Here is a 10663-nt window from a genome sequence, read left to right as displayed (position 1 = left end):
GCTGCCTTAACTTGTTTTTTCTAGTAGTAGCACTGGATCCAGTATAACCCCTAGTCTCTTAACTGAGTCTGCAAGGTCAAACAAACTCCATCAAAAGTGAGGAGTACAATGTTTTTCAAGATCTCTGACTTCTCAACAAGCACCACTTCTATCTTGTCTGGGTTCAATTTTAATTTGTTATTTTTCAGCCATTTCACCACAGCTGTCAGGCAGCGATCTAAGATTTCTACTGCATCCTGTGGGGACCTGGATAGCGAGATATAGAGTTGGGTATCATCTGCATATTGATGACATCCAACTCCATAGCTGTGAATGAGTTCTCCTAAGGGCTTTACGTAGAGGTTGAATAACATGGGAGATAAGATTGTGCCCTGTGGAACCCCTCAAGATAGTTCCCATTCTGGAGATAACTGATCTCCAACAGCAACCCTTTGAGTCCATTCCATGAGAAATGATTTAAGCCAGTCCAAGGCACATCCTTTGATGCCCACTTCTGTTTCTAAATGCCTCAACAGGATGGCATGGTCTACTGTATCAAAGGCTGCAGACAGATCCAGGAGGAGCAATAAGGAGGCATGGCCTTTGTCTATATTCAGACGGAGATCATCCACTAATGCTGCTAGTGCTGTCTCTGTCCCATGCCCTGGTCTGAATCCAGACCGGAAAGGGTCTAGAGTGGTAGAGTTTTCCAAGAAGATCTGGAGTTGGTCAGCTACTGCTATCTTAATCACTTTGCCCAGAAAGGGCAGGTTAGAGACGACAATAATTGGCCGCATCAGTTTTGTCTAGAGATGTTTTTTTTTTAATTTGCGGACGGATAACTGCCTGTTTGAGTGGCCAGGGGAAGGTGCCCTGAGTTAGCATTTGAATTACAATAGATCTCAGTGGTTCACTTATGTGATCTTTACTTGATTTTAACAGCCAAGATGGGCAAGGATCAAGCGCACAAGTAGTGGCTTTCATAGATGCCAGGATCCTGTTAAGGTGTGTCACTGTAATTGGTTCAAAGCAGTCCAAATATAGGCCAGATGGTGTATTAAGCATTTCTTCTATCTTGTTTGTATTGCAGCTAACATCTAGATCATGTATTTGTGCTATTTTATCAGCAAAAACTTAGCAAAGGCCTTGCAGCTAATTGTCTGTTCTTGGGTCTGTAAAGGTTCAGATTTAGGGGTTAGAAAGTATCTGGATACCATTAACAATTGGGATGGTCGTGAACTAGCTGCCGCAATGGTTGTCAAGAGGTAACAGTTATGAGTAGAGATGGGCACGAACAGCAATACGAACTAAAAAAAGCCACGAACAGCCCAATCAGCTGTTCGCAAACAAGCTGTTCGTGAGGCCCCATTCTAAATGAACAGTTGGTCGTTGCAAGCCTTCTTCATTGATGTTCATTGCTGTTGGTCAAGCCAGACAATCTGGCACCTGCAATCAATTCCCTTGGCAACCGGAGGCAGGGACTGCCTGAACTCTGTCTGAACTCCTGCTGTTGCCCTGGAAACCCTGATCTAAGCCCAATTTAGCTTCCTTTCAAATGTGGAGCTGCACATTTTTTACAAGGAAGCAAAGAGCAGGGGGGAGGGGGGCTCCCAGCTCTGGTTTTGCAGACAGTGAGGGAGAGACAATTGCTGTTGGCATTTTGAAAGAGAGACAGGGAGAGTGCATTGGAGCTTGAATTTTCTTTGTGTGTGGTGGGATAGGTATCTACCTCTTCAAGTTCCAGGGCTGCTGCCAGGCTCTGGGCCAAGCTATTATTTATTATTGGTACATTTCATGCTGCCTGTTCAGGTAGGGTTTCTGGGAGTGGTGTAGTAGGGATCTTGATGGCTGGAGGAGAGCCTGCTGGCCCCCACAAACAATGAACAATGAACATGTTCGTGAACAGGTCATATTCGTCAATGTTCATTGTTGTTTGTGGATGGCAACGAACAATGAACACCATGCTCGTTTTTTTTCTGTTCATGCCCATGTCTAGTTATGAGCTACAACCCTGTTCCTGGTGCCAAAGAGGAGACTCCTTTCTACCCACTTCCTTGTCCCACTGTATTTCCCAAATCTCTTGAGTCTATGCAGGATTTAGTGCTGTCCTTCCCAGGTTAGTCCAAGGACTAAAAGTGCTTCCTGAATGTACTGATTTCACTTTAAGGGTACAACTTCACTTCCTTCCTCACACATAGAACTTTCTGGTTGACCCTCTGTGGTCAGAAGCCAGACTCCAACTCCCTCACTCTTTTGCTTACTCCAACTGTCAGTCCCTCAACATTCCATCCCCAACTGCCATTTCAGGCTAATCATCCTCTTTACTCTCCGGCAATCTCAGCATTTGAAGCTGAGTCCGTCACCTCATTAACTCCATTCACAGGAAGGGAGAATGTAGGCAATACATCTTTTGTTGCTACCTGGGCAATGGCATTGGGTCCTTGTAGGCGGAGGAGCACAGAACCCTCCCCACCTATTAGCACTGGACACATTTCTTTAACTCCATTTGAGGGAAGGGGGAATGTATAGTCTGACAACAAAAGCTTTGCTTTGCACCGGGGAAGGAAACCAGCAGACCTGGTGTCATGGACCACCATCCCTTTCTTTGTGCTTTTATGCACAATGTAAGGAAAGGCCAGCAACCAATGTCTACAGCAAAGTCTCATTTTATGTAGATTAGGGTGAAAATTGGAAATAATAAATTATTATTAAAGGAGAGCTGCATTAAGGAGGATTCAGGGATGTGGACATTCAGCGGCCTTCTGCTGCTGTTCTTCACTTAGGTACCACTAAGTGCCACATGTGACTAAAGAAATCCTTCTAAGATATAATGGGTCAAGGAGTACCAGAAGGAACTTCTTCCTGCCTAGAAAGACTTAGGTCTTTTATGTGCTCTTCTGCTTTTAACCCAGTATTAAATGTTGAGAGACAGCAGGGCTGTGCACAGTTGCAGGCACACACCCAAGTCTTTCCAGATCAGTATTCCAGGTGGATAACCAATTTGGTTAAATTAATTTCATTGTCATTGGCATTCATTTTGCCTTCAGTTCAACTCCTTCTTCTTCATTTAACTCTGGGTTAATGGTTTAAGTCATAAAGGAAAACTGGATGAACTGCCTGGTCTCCTACCTTTATTAGTAAAAATAGAGGAAAAAAGAGGCCATTCCTCTGCTTTCCATTAAAAAATAAGAACCTCCACTCCTCCCAATCTAATTTACATATTAATGACAACAGCTGCCAACATCTGTCTGTCAATGGGCCTCACCACCTCTTCTAGCTTCTTGGAGACTCTTCCTCCTTCTTTGGAAGGATTTGCCTCATTGTGGGAATGAATATGCAAAGCACAAGGAAACATGGCAATAGCAGGATGCAAAGATTATATTTTATTGGCACTTAATCATCCTTTAGAAAAAGAAAAAAGTGAATATAAAGCAGGATCTTTAAAAATGTTGTTGGGGAGCACTCTCTTGCTTGAGTGCCGCCTCGCTGCACCGCTAATACTTTGCGAGTTTCCAGCCATAGTTAACACTTGCCTTCTTCAGGGTCTGTTGTTGTGTGTATTTGTAGTGTACTTGAGGAAAAACTTGCAAGATTGATGGTTTAGAAGGAAGATGCATTTTTTTGGTTAAGTGTGAAAATAGCTGACCCAGAGCCTTATTTCTCCAACCCGCCTGGGAAAGAACAGAGTGTGCATGTGCAGCCAGCACTTGACCCTCACCTTGATACCTTCCCCAAGCATTCTTTGGGGGCCATAAAAACTGAACCCCATTGTTGTGTTTGCTCAAACTCAGTGGGTCAATGATTTAGAAGGAGGGCAGAATTGTGTGATTTTGGTGCCAGTAAGTGCAACAAAGCTGCCCCCAAGAGCCTCAAAGGCATCATTGCAAAGACTAGGTCCAAAACTCAAGATAACAAAAAACAAACAAACAAATCTGAGCCCAACTGGCAACACCCCACCCAGAAACCACCAATAATGGTAAATAGTTTGTGTCAGGGCTTGCTGCAGTCACCACTGGGTGGGGCACTGGCATGCCTGGCCCTGACATCAAAGGGGAGTCAGGGATACTGCTCTGTGGAAGGAGGGGCAGTATACATCACCCAGACTCCCTCTCAGTCCACTCACTGGCCTACTCAACCTGACCCAGTCCTCCCCCTTGGTCTCCTTCATCCACCTTCCAGTTCAGCTCCATCACTCCTACTCAACCCACCATGCCCTGTGGGAAGGCTTCTCTTTTATCCCCTCAGCCTTGCCATGCTCCACCTGCCAACCACGCCCTCCTGCTGCCTTCTAACCATGGCCCTAGCTGGCTTAGGCAGCTGAACCTGTGCTCGTTTGGCTGGAAGCACCGGGCTGGGCCACCTGTGTCTCATTGGCTGGCTATCCAGCCTCTCTGGCTGGGCTGATGGCTGAAGGCAGGTCCAGCTGAGCCTCCTTTGCTGACTGGCCATCTTCTCCCACAGATTGCCTCAGGCAGCTCCACCTGGTGTTGCTTCACTCCTGGTATCCCCTGGGCTAGGTTATTGCTTTCAAGCTGGGCTGCAGGCTGGGGCGTGGCTCTAGGTTGCTGAGGCTGCTTCTCCTCCCTGGCTGGTAAGGCTTCAGTTTGGTCAGCTGCTGTCTATCTGTCCCCACTGCCTTTTCCCTCTCCCTCTGCTCTGGCCCCTTCTGGGCTGACCCCAGTCTCCCTGTCTGAGCTCTTAGACTCCCACTGGAGGGCGGGACTAGCTGGCCTCCACCTGCCCCTTCTAACCCTCTGAGGCTTGGGTGCTTCTTTCTCTCCCTCCTGTTTAGGTAGGTTCTGGCCCTGGGAACCTGCTGGGCAACTGGGTGGCTGTCTCCTGGCCGTCTCCCATCCCCTCCTCCAGGTAAGTCCGGGGGCTGGGCTGTGGACAGTTTGTTCAGAAACCCAGGATTCAAAACTGAAATGAAAATTTTCTCAGTGCACACCTCAAGTTCTCACACAACTTTATATACATAGAATAGGGTTTAATCCTATATTCACAGGGTTAAACTTTGTGCTCCTTTTCATTACTAATTAGTATTGTCCATTTGCGTGCAATCAGTAACATAAAGGGTGAACCTAAGAAGAGGTACTTCTGTTCACTGATTTCCATTGGCTTAAACCAGAGTAACTCTGCATAGAATTGTATTGATAGTCTCCATGTGTCTTGACCACATTCCTGCTGATCTTGACGAAGGCTGCTGCTGTTGTCTCAGAACTGTATGACTCTAAGAATACTGGAGGAGCTGAAGGGTGTAATTCTCAGGAAAAAAAGAATGTATTGCTAGTGTGTAGAAGAGAAATAGGAATGGCAGTGGCTTCAGTGGAGCAAACCAATGAAGTTCATGAGGGAAAAAAAACTAGGCAATCAGTTAGTGCTTGCTATTTTGGATTAGCCTGGTGGAGCAACAGCATTGGCTATTGCCATAATAGCTTCTAGGAAATTCCTAGGAAAACCAGCATAAGAAAGTCTGAGTTCTCCATCTTTTAACATCTTCAATCCCTAAAGCAAAGGTGGCCTAAATCCAAAAGGAACGACAAACACTCTGAGAGGCATGTGAGCTCTATCCATTCCTGCTTCCCTAGGATTCATTTAGATCAAAATCTTTTCAAGCAAGTTGGCAGGGGTCATGCCCATCTGCAGCTGTCTGCCACTCTCCATTTGATTTCATTCTAGTAAGCATTATTCAATACAGTGCTATAATTCAGAAGAAGAAAATGCTGCTTTTCAAAATGTGGCATCTCAGAATCAGTAACATAGTCTTGCATCTTGGAAACAGGAGAAACACTAGCTATTTTTTTCTTCAAAAACTCAAATCTTTTTATGTTAAATGAATAAACTTTATTGGACAAGTGTGTCTTTCTAAATGACAGACTATTTCAATCTCCTATGAAAATTAATAAAAAATAAGAAATCCTTGACAAGCCATAACAACCGATGTTTATCTACCATATTATACTCCGTCCTCATTATCCACCTAACTAGAAAACCCCCATGACTTTATGGAGTTTATAAAAGCCACAGGCATTTTGGCATCTCTTCTTTTTTTTATTCCAATACATTCATGGATTGGCAATAGACTGACTGACTCCAAAACTTTTTAAAAGGCTGTTTTTGAGGACTAGGTTTGTATGTGGGAGAAACTATAGTATGCCAATATTGAAAATGTGGGTAAACATTAAGCTTTAGGTCTATAACATGCATACAGACACATTCATTACAATATATGTAGATGATACCTTATTGTCTTTAGTTTGAACAGTAAACTTTCATCTGGGGGATACATGGTTTCCCCGTTTCCTGAGATGCAGAGACCTGGGATTGAGGTAATGCATGAAATCTCTGGTAAGTAGGGAATGAGAAGAATCAAACTTAATGTTATCATGTTAGCTAGCAGTACTTAGTGAAAAGTCTGGAAGAAAAGAAGCCTAAGACAATCTCTCTCCCAAAGGCCAGCCATCACAAGTGATCCAAACACAGTACAGAATCACCATTTATTTAATCAGTGGAGCTTTTCCTACAGAAGAGCCTTCATGTCATCATGAATATTTCCACTTATTTATTATTTACCTGTTGTTAGCATATTGGTGACCTTACCCATAAGCCATACTCATTAGGGGTGTGCACCAAAATAATAATTAAAAAAAACCCAGGTGATCTTGACCGGCATTTCAGGGATTTAAAAAAAACCCTTGGAATCTCTGAAATCCTAGTCAGATTTTCTGATATGGTTAGAGAATCCCAGTTTTAACTAGGGCTACATACCATTATAAAGCAATCCACACCAAATGTGTAGGCAACTGTGATGGACTCAGCTTCAGAGGCTGAGGTTTCCAGTCAGTGAGCATATGATTGACATGTCCCCCCCACCCAAGGTGGCTAGCTTGAAATGGCAGTTGGGGATGGAATGTTGAGAAGGCTGTCAGTTGGAGTTGGAGAGTAAACAAGAGAGTGAAAGGGAGTTGGAGTCTTGCTTTTGACCAGAGAAGGTCAGCCAGAGAATCCTCTGTGAAAGGAAATAATGTTTGTGAAACACTGTTGGTGCTCAGGCTAAAGTGGGAAAAACCAGCACTAACCCCTGCTTAGACTTGAGAGATCTGGAAATTATAGTGGGGCAAGGAAGTGGGTAGAAAGGAGTCTGCCCTTCAATGCCAGGAACAGGGTTATAGCTCATAACTATAATGCCTGCCCAGTATCTAGGAAGGGTTTGTCTCAGGGTAAGAGTAAGTCTGGAGAGGGGGGAAAGTCGTGCTGTGTCGGTGCTTTAAAAGGGAAACATTTGTGAAGCAGTGTCAACCTCTGAAAGAAGCCAGCAACCTAGTGTTAATCCAAGAGTTTTGTGCCTCACACCAGTGAAGTTGCTGTATAAAAACCTTTCTGTTACGTCAGTTCAAACATCTGCCTATCTGCCTTTTGATTTTAACCATCTGTAAATTAACCTTCAGTTTCGTTTTGAACCTCCCCAAGCCTTGTGTGCCAATTTCTGCTAAAAGGAAGTGCAAACCCCTGATCTGTCTGTGAGGCCCCGCCCTACCCGCCGCCGGCCCCCCCTGCTCTGCCGTACCCATGGACCCCGGTTGGGGTGGTGGCAAAGGAGTTCCCTCGGCCTCAGACTGGGCAGGGGCAGCAGTTGAGCCACTGGCTTCTGCCTCCTACCAGCTGCCTGGAGAGCCTATGGCCGTTTCCCCCCTCTCTCTCTCGCTTCCTCGCTCTGGCCGTATGCGCTCTCCCCGCCAACTTCTCCTCCTCGGCGTCCTCGGGCTCTTCCCTTTTGTGCCACCGCCTCAACCCGCTTCTCCCCTCTCCCCCAATCCGCCACCGTGCTCCCTCCTTTCCCCGCCCCGTGCTCTGCTGTCTGTCTTGTCACTGGTGCCTTCCCTTGTCTGTTCCCACCCCTTTCCTCTCAGCTCGCCTGCCTCCTCCGTCTTCCTCCCTTCCCTGCGCTCCGCCGACCCCCTCTCCTTCCCCCTTCTCGTGCCAGTCTCTTCATACTGGGGAGCCCTCCCAACCTTCTGCTCCCCAATCTGGCTCCGCACTGCCCCGGGTGCCCGCCTCCCTCCCGCTGCTCGCACCCGCGCCCTCCCCCTTCCCGGCCCGGGCCTGGCCCGCCCGGCCGCCATGTCTCCACCCAGCCGCCTCCTCGGCGGAGGCCTCTCCAGGTTTTCCCCGCCCACCGCCGCCCACGTTGTCGGGGGCGCCGGTCTGGTGCCCATCTGCGGGGGTTGCGGCGGTGGCAGCCCGGCATTCCCCGGCCCGGCCGCTTCCTCCAGCCTGCGCCGCGCCCGGGCACTGCTCCGCCGCCGCGCCCATCGGCGCTCCTTCGAGCCGGCTTCCCCCCGGGTCTTGAGGTGAGCGCTGGGGGTCTGGCGAGCGGGGGGGGCATTGGCGGGGCCTGGCCTCGGTCCGGGGGGGGCCCTGGGTGGGCCCAGTCCGGGGTGGGAAGGTCCCGCTCCGGACACTGTCCCCTACTAAGACTTGGCTGGGTAACCATTTTTAATATTTCTTAAGGGTGGGACAAGAAGAAAAGTTGAAGCTTAACATCAACCACGCTACCAGAGGCTTCCTAGCCCAGTATACAGCTTCATTGGCTTAAAGAGGAGAAGTTTTACCTCAGGGTAGGGGAAGGTCAGCCTAAGCCTGAGCTGGACGTGGGTTTGTGGCAGCAACCTACTCCTGACTGTCCACTAAGATCGCCCCAAATTTCAGGTGGATTGGACAAGAGGGTCCAATTCTATGGGCCCCATCCTTGCTTGGGATAACTTCTTTGCAAGCTTATTGTTGTTGAATCAGAGAATCCCATAGAGAATCTCTTTACTGAAGCAGGTTGAGGCTTGCTGAGCCACAGAGTTTAAAAGGCAGCGACTGTCCACAGCTTGAACATGATCTTTTGGAGCTTGTGGGGGGCAGAATCCACTCTGCCAGCTGTCTTCTTAATCTGAAACTTCAACCACTCAATCACATTGGCTATTGTGGGGTGGCTGCTGTTTAACACTAGCAAGCAGCTGGGTAAGTCATACAAGTTGCACAGTAGCAAGTTGTTAGTGGTTGCTGCTGGCCCTGGCCCTGATGAGTCCTCCATGAAAAGCCAAAATAACCCAGAAAAAGGTCCTGCCTTTATTGACAGAAACCAAGACTTCAAGGCTGGCAATACTCTTGTGGTTGCCTAGCGGACACCACAATGGCTACTGAGACATTTGTTTTTTAAAAAAGCTACAGACACTTCTGTTATTTGAGAGGGTTTTTTATTTTTTTTTTATTTCAGATTCTTCTTCAATCTGTGGCTTTTCTCAGTTTTATAGAAAGATCAGTCTTGTCAGTACATGGCCCCAATCTCCAGATTTAAGTATCTATAGATGAGGGCATGTTGAGAATCAGATATATTGATATGATATAGGGATTTTTAAGCTGTCTTCATCATAGTCCTCTGATTTAGGTATCAGTAACAACTGATGCCCTGTCCTCATTTCACAATTTGGTTTGAAGTGAGAGGACATATCTTTTTTAATCATGATGAAAATCAGCAGCATATTTCTTAAACTCTTATAGGGATTCACGGCTGAGTTTCCTAGTTAGAAAAATTAACCTTTTTAAAAATGTACTTCCTGTCTTTCAGAAGAAAGGGTGTACTGGCCCATCATTGAGTAAGGGAAGGGTAATATTTCCATCTCTGCAAATTGCTGAAAGGTAGGAAGAAATGGTGGTAATACAGCAGATAGGGTGCCTCAGCTTGACAGAACCCCAGAGGTCTACATCCAATAAACCAGGCATCCAGAAGAAGGTAGATCACTACCAACTGAAATGCTAAGTCAGCAGAGCAATGCTCCTAACATGCTGAATTTTAACATTGCTTTCTAACCACGGCATGAGTTTTTGTGAGGCAGGAATTATCAAGGCCCCCCCTGTGCCTTTCCCTTGTAAGCCCAGCTCACTTTTCACTTAAAATCAGCTATCCACTTTTGATCTTTACTATGGCATTCCAGGTTTCCCAGTGAAGCTTCCTGAACACTGAAAAACTGATTTAAATTCCCATGGACTGCCTGTGCTGTAATGTTGAACATATGCATTTGTTAGCTTTTGCCTGTTTTGCCACCAGTTGAAATAAAGTCTTGAGTAGAAAAGACCTGAAGTTTTAGGCAAAGTGTGAAGGTTGTTGAGTTTGCTGGCTTCATTGACTCTTACAACATGTTGCCATTTATAGTGCAGCCAAAGTGTGATTCTATTAAAACACTGACTAGTGCCTGCAAAGACAATTTACATAACTTCAAAGCTCTAGGTTGCTATTACTGTTGGCAAGCACTGTATACAAGTGACTGCAATAGCCAGAGGGATCAGATAAATGTTTTCTGCTCATGTTTGATATGTATTAAGAGGGAGTGACTCATTCTTCAGCTGAACAGGCAGTTTGCACAATTTGATCTTTTTAGGTCTTTCCCTTGCAAATAAAACTTGCATGATTTATGGTAATGTTCATACATCACTTCAGAGTCAGAGGGAATAGCAAGAAGATTAATAAGTTCAGAAACTCTAACAAATTAAACATGATATATCCATCATCATAAACTCTTTTGACATACTGTGAATCTGAAAAAAAATATTCACTGCTAAACCCTAGATGATGTTGGATATAGTTGATCATTGAAAGAACTGAATACGTGGGCCAAATCCCTCATGGTATAATTTC

Source organism: Eublepharis macularius, chromosome 7 (genome assembly GCF_028583425.1).
Source record: "Eublepharis macularius isolate TG4126 chromosome 7, MPM_Emac_v1.0, whole genome shotgun sequence".
NCBI classification, from domain to species: Eukaryota; Metazoa; Chordata; class Lepidosauria; order Squamata; family Eublepharidae; genus Eublepharis; species Eublepharis macularius.
This window is presented reverse-complemented; position numbering follows the sequence as displayed.